Source organism: Zalophus californianus, chromosome 10 (assembly GCF_009762305.2).
Source record: "Zalophus californianus isolate mZalCal1 chromosome 10, mZalCal1.pri.v2, whole genome shotgun sequence".
Classification (NCBI taxonomy): Eukaryota; Metazoa; Chordata; class Mammalia; order Carnivora; family Otariidae; genus Zalophus; species Zalophus californianus.
Window position 1 is genome coordinate 10,175,354 of NC_045604.1, and position 16,494 is coordinate 10,191,847.

A 16,494-nucleotide genomic window follows, 5' to 3' on the forward strand; every position below is an offset into this window, starting at 1 on the left:
CCCTGCTTGTGCTCTCTCTCTCGCTGTGTCTCTCTCTGTCAAATAAATAAACAAAAATCTTAAAAAAAAAGAGAGAGAGAGAGAGACCAGATAACTTCTATGTTCTTTGTCATGCCCCACAACTGCCCCAACTATCCCATTTTGCACACACTCCTACTTTATTCTAGGTGTTTCTAAGCACCAGATGAGGGGCCTGAATATTGAACTGTGTGCAAGAGAAAGGCTACCCCATGGACACTCTCCTTTTCATTTGCTTTAATGATGCATCGAAAAGACCATGATGGCATCTGTGATGATAACTGGGCAGAGGATAAATTAAGTTCAAGTTTGCAATCATGCAGACTAGGGTCCGAAGCCTCAGAAAAGGTATTTATGTTACCCCGTAGGGTGCATTTGTCTCAGCTTATGTGATGATAAGAACTGGAAAGGCCAAAAAAAAAAAAAAAAAAAAAAAGACTTATATACATTACAACCTATACCCTTCACTAATGAGACAGGATTGGAAATAATCCCTCAGAATTTATTGACCCTTAATTTTAGAGCTAATTCTAACCATCGGTTGTCTGGTTTGTCGGGCCAGAGCAACAAATGAGAAGCGAAATACTGCTGGTTGCAGACTCAGTGACAAGAGTCGCAGTAATGACCAGCACAGGGAGGAGACATTAAAACCTCATTATAGCATCTGAGCAGTAATTAAGGAGCTTAATGATGAGAATGAGCAATAAAAGCAGGTTAAGTTATGTTCGTTACACGTGGTTCAAAAAATGAGACAAGAGTGTGATAAGTTTTAGAAATATTTTTGTCAAAACACGAAGTAAAAAGTAAAGGAATTAAACACAAATAAGGATTTCCTTACCTGTGTAAATTTCAGTGTCCTCAACATTCTGTTTACTCGGCAGTGCCGGATAAATGAAGCTTTGCTCTACGTACACAATCAGCACTTGGCAAGAGCTGGGTGCTAGAGCTGAGGCATCACAACCGAGAGAGGAGAGGTGCGTTGTTGTGATAAATACTTGATCAAAGTCGAGAATGAGACCCTCACATTCTAGCCGTGACCTTCACCTCTGTCTTGCCCTCGTGTAGATAACGGTGTTTGAGATGAAGCCTTTTGCACTGGAGGACAAAAACTTTGTTTTCCTGGCTTTTTACTGGCTTCTTAGTATGAGAATGGCCTTGTAAAGGAAGAGGAAGAGACGAGGAAATGCATAACCTTGGAGTCTTAACCTTTCCTAAAAAACATTTTCATCTCATCTATGGAAACAGAAGTCCGAAAAAGAATACCCAATAAAGTTCCTGGAATGAGTAAACCAATATGTGAATGAATACATGGAGGGAAACAAAGACTAATATGAGTCATCTTCCCTGGTTTTGCAGATTCCCAAACTCTCAAGTGAGCATCACTGACAGCCTTCTCAATCGCATCACTTTTGGCGAAATAATGGTCAAATCCAATGTGAAAGGATTCAAGCAAACAGCCATCATTTTTGAAGACGGTAGCACCGTGGAGAATACTGATGTGGTCATCTTTGCTACAGGAAATACCTTCTCAGTTCCTTTCTTTGGAGATTCTGAGAGTATCACTGATGACCAAATATCCCTGTAGCATGGCATATTCCCACTTCCTGTGGAAAAACCAGCTTTGGCTTTCATTGACTTAATCCAGCCAGTGAGAATGGTCACGCTAACAGTGGAACTCCAAAGACACTATTTAATGGGGAGAGAACAGGGGCGCCCAGGTGGCTCAGTTAAGCATCCGACTAGATTTCGGCTTGGGTCATGATCTCGGGGTCATGGCAAGTCTGTGCTCAGCGTGGAATCTGCTTCTCTCTCTCCCTCTGCTCCTCCCCCTTCTCTCTCTCTCAAATAAATAAATAAATAAAATCTTTTAAAAAATAAAAATAAGGGTGAGAAGACAGTGCTAGAATGAATTCTGTGGTTTCTTTGCTGTTGGTAGACACCCTGAACCCAAGGGGTATGAAAATCAATCCAATTTAAATTAAAGGACTGGTCAATTACAATCAATATTACTATTCACTAATTCTTTTTTTTTTTAAATAATTCCATCTTCCAGCCAAATTTTATTTAGCTTAAAGTAATAAAAAGGACAGATTTCTCTCTCTCTCTCTTTTTTTAATTAGGCTCCATGCTGGGCATGCACGGAGCCCAACATAGGGCTTGAACTCACAAGCCCAAGATCAAGACCTGAGCTGAAATCAAGAGTTAGGCGCTTAACCAACTGAGCCACCCAGGCCCCCTTTTTTCCTTCCTTTCTTTCTCCCTCTCCCTCTTTCTCCTCTTACCTTCCTTCTTCCTTTCTTCCTCCCCTCCTTCCTTCTTCTCTCTCTCTCTCCCTTTCTCTGTCTTTCTTTTTGGGGAATTCAGAAAGGCCTGAAAAAGAAACATGGGAGAAATCCATTCATACGAATGTTACAAATGTGAAAGAATTCCCCACCCTTGTCCGTGCTTTCTGAGCCCTGCCCACAGCCCAAAAATAGCCAGAATCAGCAGCCAGCACCAGCTTTGTACTAGGGCTGCGAGTTCCACTTAGAATGTTTATTCAAGTTCTTTCTGGAACAAAATTTCTCCTTGCTTCTTTTTCTCTCTATTCTATGGACCCAACAGTCATGGAGGAACCAGAGAAGGGAAAACATGCTCTTTTTCACGAGTTCTGGTTAACTCCATCTCTGTGGTGTTTTCCTTCTAGAGGTCCTCTCTCAGGTCCTTTCAGTCAGCTTTGGAGAAGCTCAGCACCAAAATTCCCACTTTTTTTTTTTTTTTTTTACTTTCCCAAGCCATACTCTGTCTTTCCCTAGATGCTTCCTTGTTCCATGTATCCTTTCTTTAAAAGATTTATTTATTTGGCAGAGAGAGAGCGTACAAGCAGGGGGAGGAGTAGAAGGAGAGGAAGAAGCAGACTCCCTGCTGAGCAGGGAGCCTGAAGTGGGGCTCGATCCCAGGACCCCAGGATCATGACCTGAGCCGAAGGCTGATGCTTAACTGACTGAGCCACCCAGGTGCCCCCCATGTATCTTTTCACAGGACTAAACACATTGCCCTCCTTCAAGGATGTGATGGCTGACACTGTTTGGAGAAGAGAGGCTTTGGGGAGAAGGTAGGGCCCTTCCCCAGCAGACAATTATTGAAAACAGCACTTATGAGCTTAGGGAGGTGGGGTCAACGGAAAGCAAAATCTCTGAGTCAGATTTTAAACACAACTTCTAACATCAGAGAGGCAGCTTCCAGGACCGTTCAAAGGAAAGATTGGAAGCTCATTATTGCTTACTCTTACACTTACTCTGTCTTGGTTTTAATATTCAGGTACAATTTGGTTATCCTCTAAGCCAAGAGAAAATAATTCATAATGTGGAAATAAGAGAAACAAAGCAGAAATTCACGTACGAAACAAATGCCTGAGGGCTTACTGTTCGTTGGGAACTACTCTAGTCAGATGGGATAAAAGTGGCAATAATAGGATTCCCACCTACAAAGATCTTCCAGCTGACAGTAATTACATGTTTGCCAACAGAAGTGATGAATCTTCACACGAGCTAAGACCACAAATGTGTCCCAGGAGAAATTTTGAAAGTGACGGGAATCATTTGAATGCTCTAATCAGGAAAAGACCTAAGGCTACTAGATATTCCCTAGGTTCCTTTTGTCACCTTTGGGAGACTTCCATGCAAGTCCGTATTTGGGTTTAATAAAGAAGGAAAATAGGGGCGCCTGGCTGGCTCTGTCAGAAAAGTCGGGCGACCCTTGATCTCAGGGTTGTGAGTTCAAACCCCACGTTGGGTGTAGGGATTACTTAAAAGTAAAATCTTTAAAATAAAATAAAGAGGGAAAATAACAGGGCACCTGGGTGGCTCAGTGGGTTAAGCATCTGCCCTCAGCTCAGGTCATGATCTCAGGGTCCTGGGATTGAGCCCTGCATTGGGCTCCCTGCTCAGTGGGGAGTCCGCTTCTCCCTCTCCCTCTGCCCCTTCCCCTGGCTTGTGCTCTCTCTCTCAAATAAATAAATAAAAGCATTTTAAAAAGTAAGATATAAAATAGCCTCAGCCCTAGAACAGGGTAGAAAGAGAGGCAAATTCACCCTCCTGCAGCCAGATGCTCCAAATGAACTCTTAGTTAGTTGCGGGAAATAGTTAAGTAAATGTCCACTTCACACCTAAAGATATGCTGAAACCTATGTAGGTTATAAAAAGTTCCCCAAGCTCTGGTCCCTGCTAACAGGCAGTTTACAGCATCATTGAGAACATGAGACTCCAGGTGCATGAAGGATACTCCTGGACAACATGCACAGCGCAGACAGGCAGTGGTAAGGAATCGGTGAGGGCAGGAGTCCTGGGTGGGAGAGGTGGGGAGAACTCAGGTGGTCACAAGGGGAGGGACTCAAGCTTCGTCCTGAAGGTAAAACTTGTCTGTGCAAAAGGAAGGAGGGGCCGAGCTTCCCAAGATCAAGTGTGGACCCAGAAACTGAAAAGTCATGAACAGTTTCTAGTCTCTCTGCAGTCACTGAAAGCCGCATGGTCCACACTTAGATATCTCAGAACCCTTGGCACCAGCTTCAGAAGGATGACATAAACCACGTGAACAATGTTGCCTCCCCAGCAGGAATGGGACCCACTTTGCTGTCTCTCTTCCTCCCCGATCCCAATCTAGATTTGGAAGTTTTCTTTGGGTCATGCATCTCACACCAGTAACACCAGCAGGAACTGGGGAAATGGGACGGAGCCCACAGAACCAGCCCGACCCAGAGAGAGCGGATTCTCAAACCCATGAAGACCTCCGGCGGTCCATGAGTACACTTGCCAATCTCTTAGGGGCAACACGGTTCTAGCTTGTCTGAGCCCCATCTCAGTGTTCCTGAACACCATGTTAACATATGAACACGACAGAACAGAGCAAAGGTTACAGGGGCCCACGTGTCCCTCTATTTCCTAAGGCCAACCCCACTGCCTTTGGGTGACTTCGTTCTTCTCACGTGGCTTGCTCCCAGAGAGGAATTTACCCATCACAGGTCACTAAGAGAGGAGGTTTGACTGGTTGTCATTGTCTTCCTCTGTCATTATGTATTCAGGGCTCACTACGCCCATGGCACTGTCCCCAGCAACGGCAATCATCCCACATGGGTTGAGCATTCATTAAAAGATAAGCATCTCATGGAATTCTATTGGATCAGATTACTCCATTCAGTAAGAACAATCAGATCATGGTTGCTTTGACCAAATATCTCTACATATCTATTACTAACAGAGAGGAATTTGAAAAATATCCATTCCCCTTAGTGTACAGCAGGATTATTATATAGTTGTAATTGCCCATTATTCAACTAACACGTCAACAAATGAACATTTATTTATCTACCATGTGCTAGCCACTTTTCTAAGTGCTTTACACGTGTTATTTCACAAATATCACAACAATATACACAGGGGAAGAATTCTTTTTTTTATGGAAGACATTAGCCCCGACTGCCCAGGGCTATATAACTCATAAATGGTGGTTCAGCATTTGAACCTGATACTAAAGTCGGTGTTCTTTGCTGTACATCACACTACCTTTCATTCATTTTCAACGGATATTTTTCAGGAGTTTATATACCCGGAATATTTAAAACCCTACTAGCATGACATGTATTTTCTTTATTGCTGATTACTTGCTGAAGCAAGCGAATTATTACAGCTTACATAGGCAAAAGATGTATTTTTCTAGCAACACATAAATATTTATAATGGAATGCCTTCTTGAAATTTCCTTTTCCATATAATTTATAAATTGCATATTATAATGATGTGAAGTCAGAAACATTTTGAAATCAAATTCTATTTCCTTTTTTTTAAAAAGATTTTATTTATTTGTGAGAGAGAGAATGAGAGACAGAGAGCACGAGAAGGAGGAGGGTCAGAAGGAGAAGCAGACTCCCCGCCGAGCAGGGAGCCTGATATGGGGCTCGATCCCGGGACTCCAGGATCATGACCTGAGCCGAAGGCAGTCGTCCAGCCAACTGAGCCACCCAGGCGCCCATCAAATTCTATTTCCTAAGATGAAAATGTTTATCACCTCAGTCCATTTAGAACATTTGAATTTTAAAAGTGTACATTTTAAAGAACTTTTTGTTAAAAGCCTTTCTTTGAGTGATTAGTATGGTATATATATCATCAACTCCCAAATTCTGGCTTTCAGTAGAATCTGAGGTCGTGATCGTACAAAATGTACTTTCACGTTGTAAAATATTGGAAAAGTATCTATAATTCTATCAATCTCATTGTAAGATTCATCAGTGTTGTTCATCAAATATTCCTGGTTTCCTCTCTGATCACATAGTAGGTGTTAGCTTCTTTGCCCCTTTGAAGTTGGGCATGACAATATGACTTGCTTTAGCCAAATAAATGTGAGTCGAAGTCACATATTTCACTGCCATATAGAATCTTTAGGATATAGTACAGATCAAAAAAAAAAAAAAAGGATATAGTACAGATCACATCTTTCCTCTGACAAGGTTTTGATAATTGAGGAAGCAGGTGTGAAGATGGAAACTTTCTCAGCCTGGGTCCCCAAGTAGTTACAATGAGCACAGCCTGATCACGTAGTATGAGCATTTGTTGTGAGTCTTTGATAGACAGAGAATGCTTATTACTGTAGCATAACCTGGCTTATGCTGACTGATACACAGAAAAGGGCTTCCATTTCTCATGTTCCTTTCGCACTTTGTGCACATAAACATATAGGGTTGTTTTACATGCACATAATCATATTATACAAACACTTTTCTTTGACACTTTTCAAAAACATATTATAAACATCTTCTCAGCTTTTTCTGAACACCATGTTTGTCATTTAATGGTTGAATAATAACCTATTTTATCACTAAGCAATTACTTATTAACTGTTTTTTCAATTATTTAAGTTGTTTCTGTGTTTTTCTATTACAAATAATGCAGCTAAAAGTACCTCTGCACATGTAGCTTGTTTTTTCAAAATTATTTTCTCAGGATAAAGGAAAGAAATCATTATTTGCCTTCCAGTTTCATAGTATTTTATAGTCAAACTTACAGTACACTTTGAAGTTGGTATAAGAATTTTAGTATTAATGAAATTGAGAAAAAATTGCCCTTTATGTTGTCTTTCTTTGAAATCACTGTGCTAATTGGTTCAAAAGATAATGTCCAGAATATTCTGAAGCCATGCCCACAAAGATATCCTTCTGAGATAAAATCAGGTCACACTCTAAACCTCGCATCCTGATGAACTACTTGATCATAGCATTTTTTACTTCCTATAAATGACTTAAAGGTACACAAATTTCTGCACTAAATACAGCTGAATTGTTTCTGCTGAGACCAAATTAGCAGCGTTTCATCTACATGCTCAATGAGGGAAACAATATTTCTCTAGAATATTTTATTGGTGGTAAACACGTTTATACTACTACATTAATCCTCAGGAAAACCAGACTGGTTGCCCAGCCAAGAAACAAAAAACTCTTGCTTTCTTCACTTTACATTGATCACTATGATGAATAAAGCAGTTTTATTTCTTTTAACGCTCAGACTATATATCTGAGATTGTCTGCCACTTTTATAGTCTCAGTATTTTATATTTATCTAACACTATTTTCCAAGGCCCTCAAAGTGCTTCTTAGATATTATCTCATAAATGCTCTGTAGAATGATGAAGTCAGCACTTTACACAAGTATTTGAAACATTCAGAGCCACCGTTTGTGAAATATTTAACCACTGCCAACCTTCTTCCCTTGCTTTCCTCCTCCTCTTTCTTCCTCTCTCTTCCTCCCACCTTATCCCTTATTTGTCATTTTCTCCTATGTTTCGGTGCCTAAGAGATAAAAACATCACGCCCAATACCCTGACAGTAAACGTAAGGGCTGCACAAAGAGGTGGGGTTAATATAATTGGCCAATTATGGGCCAGGCAGCTGCTGACGTCATCCGATGGGCGCTCACACCACGACTTGCCAGGGTGGGCATAACCTCCGTTAGAGACCCGTTGCCAAATGTCCAGATGGTGTCCTTGAATAATTCTGCGAGACCTTGGGCTGGTCACATGATCTTTCTAACACCAGATTCTTACCTATAAAATGGAATTAGCCCCCCTGTTTTCCCCTTCTCAAAGAGGGACTGGAAGAAACAGATGAATAACAGAGGCAAAAGCGCTTTGAAACCATCGAATACAGAGAGGAGTTAAGATGGTGGAGGAGTAGGGGGACCGCTAACCTTGTCTCGTCCCTTGAAAGAACTAGATAAGTTATCAAATCATTCTGAACATCTAAGAAATCAACTGAAGGTCTGAAATCATCTAGATCCATATATAACCACATCAATCTAATAAAATAAATGTGATGGTATTAGCAAAACTCTACCACTACAGAAGAAACCGAAAGAGTAAAACAAAAACAAAAGCTTATTTCTCCAAACAAAAAATCTTAGGTTAGGTTATGTTCTGTTGCAGGAGAAAATAACATGGGGGGTGGGGGGAAACAGCAGACATTTTATGCTGACAGGTATTTTTCATAAATAGAAACTATGTTCTTTAGAGGTTTGCTTCCAAACCAGCTTTCTGCCACCAATCCCAGTTATTCCTATGAACTGTGAGGCACTGGATTTGCTACCAGCTGACCTGGATTAAAATCTGGGGTTACTCCTTTAGTGACTTTGAGAAAAATTAACCCATTTTTCAGAGTCTGCTTCATTGACAATAAGTGAGGATACCTGTAGTACATACTCCCAAGGATCAAATGTGAAATTATACATTGAAAACATTTTGTAAGTTAAAAAGCAAACCAGTCCCTAACAGCATCCATCTCCACAAACTCAAAAAAAGTTTTTTAAAGGATATCACGGGGTGCCTGGGTAGCTCAGTCGGTTGAGCGGCCAACTCTTGATAAGTCCTGGGATCAAGCCCTGCATCAGGCTCCCCACTCAGCAGGAGTCTGCTTGAGATTCTCTCCCCCTTTCTCTGCCCCCTCAAATAAATAAATAAATCTTTAAAAAATAAAAATGAAATAAAAAGGATATCATTCGCTAATTCGGGTACTATTTCTAAGTCAAAAAGGACTTGATCGCCATCAAATGTTAGTAGTGAAGGAGAACGAGATGAGGCCACCACAGCCCGTAAGAGTGTAGCTCCTTCACTTCCCAGGTGAGGACTCTGGGGTGGAGCAGGGGTTCGCCCTGTGCTGCTGCGGAGCGCCCCCCTCAGGTTCCTCCGTTCCTCTGCCCAGCCTTGTCCCGAGCCACCTGCCCACATTAGCCTTTCCACTTTTTGCCCAGCCAGTGACTCCTCCTCAGTCTACCCCTCTTCTCCCTGACTCCCCACCAGAGCAGCTTTAGAATCACCAGGGAGGGGCACCTGGGTGCCTCAGTCGGTTAAGTGTCTGCCTTCAGCTCAGATCATGATCCCAGGATCCCGGGATCAAGTCCTGCGTTGGGCTCCATGCTCACCGGGGAATCTGCTTCTCCCTCTGCCTGCCGCTCCCCCTGCTTGTGCTCTCGCTCTCGCTCTCTCTCTCTGATAATAAATAAATAAATAAATAAATAAATAAATAAATAAATAAATAATAAATCTTTTAAAAAATATATTTCCTTAATTCACTCAATTCTATATGCCATCATTGAGCATATTCTGTGGTCAAGCACTGGTTAGGAAGAGAAGATCCCTGCCCTCCAACGTGGACTGGAGACCCACGTGCCCCAACAGAGGCCAGGAGGTGGGGGTGTCCCCATGGAGCCAGGTGCCAAATCTGAGGCCTGCTTCTCCCTCACCAGTCACTCCACCCGCCACTGAGCTCCCTATCTTTACCTCCTAAACATCCATCTTCTCTGCAGACTCCGTCTGTGCCTTCCTGATGGCTCAACTCGTTTGCCACTAGCTGACCAGTAGTGTTCCTGCCTTGATTGTTTCTCCACTGTCTACAGCATAATCTTTGCAAAACCCAAAATCTGCCCGTGGCACCACCTTGTTCAAAAGCCTCTGGCGGTACCTCTCTGTTTGTAGGAAGACACTGGCGTGGCAGATGCCCTCCCCCCAGGTCCTGGAGCCACCACAGCCCCTTGCCCTGCGTTCCAGGGGGACTCCCTGCACGCCTGGACCACTGCTCACGTCTGGGCCTACGTAACGTGCAGATTCCTGTTGGTCCACCTCTTACCTCAGTGAGAAATCGTTACTGAGTCTTAGAAACTTAGCTCAGCTAGCGCCCCTTCTGAGAAAACTCCTCTGCCCCTCCTCCCTTAGAGTCATGCATTCCCTTTCTTGGGCCACCTCCGCTCCCGAAATGTATTTCTGTTACTGCCTACAACACACAGCGTGGAATTATTGCTGAATGTCTGTCCCCCAACTAGAGCAGAGGGCTGTCGGCAGGTTATCCCTGCGCTCCAGGGACGCCTGGATAGCCGCGCATAGTCGGCCCACAGTGAGGGTCTGCTGACCGGATGACTGAGGGGCACTACTTGGAAAAGCCACCAGAGCACAGACTGGAGTGTGTTAGAACGTGCAGACGAGAGTCCAAAACCTGAAGTCACGGCGCCGCAGTCAGCTTTGTCTACACCACTGGCCTGAGAGGAAAGGAAAGCAGAGAGCAGCTCCGGGTCGAGTGTGAGAGCAGACAATCCTCGCTCACCCACGTGGAGCTTCACTTCTCGAGCTCGTCTCCTGGACAGAGAATGACCCAGCCACACGGACTCTTTGGACGCAGGTGCAGAGAGATAGGGACCACCTTCCTCCAGTTAGGGAAATGGAGTTCTGTCTATGCAGCGAGAAAGCTCTATGAGACAGAAGGCTGACTGACTCAGGCCCTTAAATATATAATTAGAGAAATAATCTCTCTGCAGATTGAGGGTGTTGCAGAGGTTTTATGTGTCAGAAGGGATAGGCAAGGTCTTAATTTGTCGTCCTGCAATTCTCATGTCCTCCCCTTGCCCCAGCCCCAAAGGGCACACACAGGCTCTTGGGGATTTCCTGGGATCTTCCTCAAATGCCATGCACGCTCTGGGCAATCTGAAGGTGGCCCTTGGGTGAACAGGGTAAGGGTGCTTTAGCCAGCAATCTTTTCTCTTCATCCACCTACATAGGCATCAAACTGGAAGGGCAGGCTGACTCCACCTGTAGCGAGCTGAGCCTTTTCGAAAACATAACCCCATCTTCTCAGTATTTTTGTGGCAAATATAGGATGGGCCTTTCCTGTGATACCAGCAGTGCAGCTGCTAAACCAAAGCTTAGATATCAGAGAACAGTAAACTCAATAGCTTTCTTCTCAAAAGATCAGCTTCTGGATTTTCTGTGATTCGTGTGGCCACTCAGCTGATGAGTGAAACCCCAGTTCGATCCTGCACCACTCTCCCCACCATCTCCCACCTGCTCCAACACACACTCAGGGCTCTGACCTCTTTTTGGACACATGGGACACCAGTGAGAGCCGTGTTGAAATGTATGAGCTACATTTCCTCACTTACATTCCTTGCCCTTGTTCATGTTCCAAGGGCAGGGAACTTGTCCTGCTTAACGGTATATCCCCAGTGGTCAGCCCAGCGTTTGGCCCACAGAAGACGACCATCTTTGCACGTAGAACAGGTGAATGAATGAAGGAAGAAAAATTTAAAAGGAAAGAGGTAGAGAGTAAAACTTGGAGATGGTTCAGGGACAGAGGTTTAGAGAATTAAAGAATGCTAAAATAAGATTTTTGTGGATATTATTTAGTTCAGCTTGTTAATTGGGTAGATAAGGCCCAGAGTAAGGAGTCTCACTTATTCTTGGTGAGATGAGAAACCACTGGAAAGCTTTGAAACAAGTAATTTATGAGTTCTCCATTCTGGACACAAATGGCCCCCATTTGCCTCTGGCCAAAGACTGCAATAAAGGTGGTGCTTCTCACGTTTTAATATGGAGACCTTGTGAAATGCAGGTTCTGGGTCAGTAGGTCTGGAGTGGCCTGAGAATCTGAATTTCTAAAATGTACCAAGACGATGTAACTGCCGCTGGTCCTCAGTCCACTCTAAGTAACAAGGGACCAGGAGACCGCCTCTTTTTTAGCGTATTCTTTGCATGACAATCTAAGAAGGCTCAAAAAACATCGGCTTATATTTACCTGGTCTATCTTTTCCCGTACTTCTGCTTCCAATCTTAAAGGACGCATAAGGAAATAGGATTTAGTTGTCGAGCTGCGGTCAGCTGGGATCCAAGGAAAGATGTCAAGTGCATGGAAGATCAGGGTTAGCTTTGAAAGTCAGAGCTGAGAGCTGCTGGGTAAGCATTCTAACTTAGGATCACCACAAACGGGTATCTTTCTCAGAGAGGGGTTTGGGGTTAACACTAGGCCATAAATGATGGAATCTTTTATTTTTGCTCACCGAGACGCAAAGGTTGACCTCTGGTTCTCCCCTTGCCTGCTTCTCCAGAGGGTTCTGATACTTCCGGTTGGTAAATCATCAAATACTACTGTACATCCACTATTCCAGGCCCTGTGCAGACTTCCCTGTGAGCGCAGAGCCCAATTCAGGGCTTGATCCCACAACCCATGAGATCACGGCCTGAGCTGAAACCAAGGGTTTGACGCTTAGCCGAATGAGTCATTCCTCTATTCTGTTCTTACCCTCAAACATGCATTCTTTCATTTCAGTCATTGTATTTTTCATTTCTAGGAATACCATTTGGGCTTTTTTCAGCCTTCCAATTCTTTCCTCACGCTTATGTTTTCCTTTACATATTTTTAGTATATATAGCCTTATTAAAATCACTGTTTTAATTTTTTCATCATCTCTTTAATTTTTGGCAAAAAAATCATATCTTCCTGCTTCTTAGTTTTTCTGATTTTTTTGGCCTAGGGGACATTTGATTTTATGCTTTAGGATACTGGATTTTAAGGCATTTCGTTAACTAATTTTTTACTTTGTTCTATGTGCAGTTATGTTATGTTGGATCAATTTAATTCTTTTAAGGTTTGCTTTTAAGTTTGGTTAGCACTGACCTCACTGCTAATATCATCCTAGGGAATCTACCAAAAACCTAATGTATTACAAGAGTCCCTCCACTCCAGCTATTGGGATTGTGAACTATTCCCAGACTAGCATGAACTCTGGGAATTTTTGGCTTATTGCTTTCTTACTTTTTTTTCCCCCCAGCCTAATGGAGTTTCATCCCATTCATTGTGCAGATAAATATTCAGACAAAGACTCAAGGGGGCACTTTGGCAGATCTCTGTAGTCCTCTTTCTGCTCAACTACGTCCTCTAGCTTTCTGCCCACAAATTCTAGCTGCCTCACATCTTGAACCCTTGCCTCTATCTCCTCACCTCAGTGAGACCAGCAGATTTTCTTTGGTTCCCCTTCCTGCACTGTGGTCCGGGGATCTCCAATGGTAAGGGTTATCTCATCTGTTTCCTTTTCTCAGTGATCTGGTACCCAACGTCTGAAAATAACTGTTTAATATACTTTCTCAGCTTTTCTAGTTATTTATGGTGGGAGGGCAATCCGCATTACCTTTAATCTTTCATGGATGGCAGCAGAAATGTTATACCTTTGGTTCTATAATTTCCAGTTGACTTTTTTATACAATGTACTCCTCTGGTGAAACTTTTTATAAACAATATTCTAAAATCCAACTGTCTGTGTTTGCAAATATAAATTTATTGCTTGCAACATGAAAAGATATATACTGATATCTTGAACTCTTTTAAACCAAGTTATGTATATATAAGGTAAACATTTCATTGCATCTCTAAATTATGTATTAACCACAGAGCATTTGTTTTAAATTATTAACACCAAACATTAAATTGTTTATGGGTGCTACCTGAACACTGATGTCTGTATTTAAAATTCTTCATAAGATTATATTTCTTCCCCTATTTGCTTGATACAGAGATTAGATTCTGTATATTTTCCTTATGGCATCCCACCATGTCAACTTATTCATTCATATTGTCATTAGTTAACTCATCAGTTTACTCATAAGCTATTAACTCCTAATTTTTTCCTGAGTGTGCACTGTGTGCTAACACTATTATAGACCCCATAAAATAATAGATGAACCATTCCTACCCTGGAGGATCGTCCTGTTTTGTGGAGGAGATACCACCTCATAGAGGTCAGCAATGGAAAGAGGGAGAGTTGGCAGTGAAGGGTGTCTGGAGTAGATGACTAAAAGCTGTACACTGAAGGATGAGGAGAGCTTCTCTGGGGGTCAGTTATTGTAGGCAAAGGGAACAACTTTGAATTTAAAGTAGAAACCCTGACTTTCATGGAGGAAGTGGGGAAAGACAAGTCTGGGCAGGTATATAATGGTCCATTGTTCTGGTTACTATTACCGTGAAGCAAATTATCACCAAACTTAGACATTTCAAACAGCCATATATATATATATATATATATATATATATATATATATATATATATATTAAGCTTACAAATTCTGTGGGTCCAGAACTAAAAAAGAAAAGGCATAGTAAAAATGACAGTCTCTGCTTCGTGATGTCTGGGGCCTCAGCTGGAAAGACACGGCAGTTGGGGGCTAGAATTCCGGGGGGATCTTCACTCTGTCTGGTGGCTGAGGCTGTTGTCAGTTGTGATTTCTCCAAGCATCCTGGGCTTCTTCACAGTGCGGTGGTTTCGGAGTTGCTCTTTTTACACGGAAGCTCAGGCCTCTAAAATGAGTGTCCCAGTGACTAAGACAATTGCATCACTTTTTGTGACCTAGCTTCAGAAATCATGCATTCACTTTCATTGCATTTTATTGGTTATAAGTGAGTCAAGGCCCACCCAGATTCAAGGGGAAGAGGCAGAGTTCCCACCCCTCAATAGGAGAAATATCAAAGAATTTGTGGCCATTTATTGAAAACCAACACACAAGTCATGAAAAGGGCTGCTAAATCAGAGTGACAAGGAGGGAATTTGAACTTAAATAATCAAGGGATTCCTTTCCAGTTCTACCATTTACTGGACAATTAATCTCCTTGGAGCCTATTTCCTTGTCAATGAAATGGAAATAATGTTTTTCGTAATTGGATCATGGTGAGGATTAAATGAGATTATGTTTACAAAGTGCTTATTAACAATGCTTGGCACATAGTTAATGCTCAATAAATGATAGCTCTCCCCAACCTAAATTAAATCAAAATACTTAATACTTACCATATGATACAAAATACCATAATCATCTATGCTACAGAAATATCTTACATGGTATAGTTTTGAAGTCAGATTTTAAGAAAAGTAGGAAACTTTTGGAAGTATCTTAAAAAAAAAACAGCAAAAAATACTAGGAGGCAAAAAACATGCTTTATATGTTAAGGTCGGAGAAGAGAAGACTAAAGAAAATGTTGTCAAATCAGAGTTCTAGGCAAAGAGACAGCAAGAAAAGAGCTCTCTCTCTAACCTAATGTACACCCCTTATGGAGGAGGGGTTCCCAGGTCTGTGTACCAGTCTGTCAGACACCATCATGTGGAATGCTGCCCTATTTAAAAGCAGACCAGAGTCTCATCCCACATAGGCAGAACATTCCAATTCTTTGCAGAAATGCCTTTTAAAGTATTATATATGTTCTGAATGGGGGAAAAACATCTAAGGTCCAATAAAGCAAAAGGACACATGTTAAATGAGAATGAAAGAAGGTCGATATTAGACCTTAAGTAAAAGTTTATGTTTAGCATGAGAATTTGACATCACCCCTTGCCATACACACACACACACAAAAGCTGCCTGTCTTAAATAGGTAGGAGGGATGCTTTCATGGAAGAATATGGGCTGTGAACCTTTTAGTGAGCATCAAATTTTGATCAATGTGCAAAGTTAATTTTCATCAAACTAAGAACATATACTGTTAGGGCAATGAATATCAGATAGACATTGAGAATCTTCATGTACTTGGAAATGAAAAGCACAGGGGGGCCTCAGTGGCTTAGTCATTTGAGCATCAGACTCTTGATTTCAGCTCAGATCATAATCTCAGGGTCCCAGGATCAAGCCCCACGGTGGGCTCCGCTCTTGGTGGGGCGTCTGCTTGAAGATTTCTCTCCCTCTCCCTCTGCCCCTACCCTTGAGCTTGCTCTCTCTCTCTCTCTCTCTCTCTCTCAAATAAATAAATAAATAAATAAATAAATAAATAAATAAATATTTTCTTAAAAAAAGAAAGGAAAGGAAAAACACGGTGCAATAAGGAGTCAGCACCAAAGAGAAATGATCACATGTCCAGTGACATGGGGGTTCAGTGAGCCTGTAACATTCTGCTCCGACAGCATCACACTAGAGATGGGCAGCCGAGGGACACCGGCCTGCTCAGAAGGGCACTGTTACACTCCAGCCATGGCTTGTCTCAATTTATTAAGTCCTTTAATCTTTTCAAGAATAAGTTCAGAAAGTCTAATCCTAAAATGTGCCACAAACACCTGGAAGTTGAAAACCATTGGCAAAGATTCTGACTCCCGACAGTCTTGGGTTGCTAAAGAGATTTCTGCCACTCAACAATTGTGTGATCTGGAGGACTGTGGG

General features: G+C 42.2%; 1 pseudogene; it reads left to right on the forward strand.

The window, feature by feature from the left end:
• The first annotated feature begins 1,438 nt into the window (after window positions 1-1,438).
• The window catches only part of LOC113932649, a 33,432-nt pseudogene continuing 18,376 nt past the window's right edge, over window positions 1,439-16,494 (forward strand).